This window comes from Myotis davidii, unplaced genomic scaffold, assembly GCF_000327345.1.
Source record: "Myotis davidii unplaced genomic scaffold, ASM32734v1 scaffold478, whole genome shotgun sequence".
Classification (NCBI taxonomy): domain Eukaryota; kingdom Metazoa; phylum Chordata; class Mammalia; order Chiroptera; family Vespertilionidae; genus Myotis; species Myotis davidii.
The window spans coordinates 4,524,491-4,524,786 of NW_006289570.1; the positions used below are offsets into that span (position 1 = coordinate 4,524,491).

Below are 296 nucleotides of genomic sequence, written 5' to 3' on the forward strand. Positions count from 1 at the left end.
CACGCCCCTCTCCTCGCAGCCCAGCTGCCTTCAGAGGAAACCCCAGGCCCCCCACCCGAGCTCTGCCACCTCCTATGTGAACAGTGACAACTCCCAGACCCCATTCTGTGCCCAGTTACTCTGAACATCACCACCAGGCTGTAGAACACAGACGTCCCCGTCCCCTAAACCTCACTCCAAAGCGGGGTTTGTGCCCTGCTGCCCTGTCCTCTGGAGCTTGCCACCTTGTGGCCAAGAAGGGAAACAGCCAGCGGAGGCCCAGGGGGCCCAGACCAGCATGGAGGGGCCCGCCCGCC

The 296-nt window shown here is 63.9% G+C and overlaps 1 protein-coding gene across 1 annotated transcript in view; it reads right to left on the bottom strand.

Moving 5' to 3' along the window:
• The window catches only part of PES1 (pescadillo ribosomal biogenesis factor 1), a 10,738-nt gene that overhangs the window by 1,364 nt on the left and 9,078 nt on the right, over positions 1-296 (bottom strand). The gene's annotated exons all lie outside the window — the stretch shown is intronic.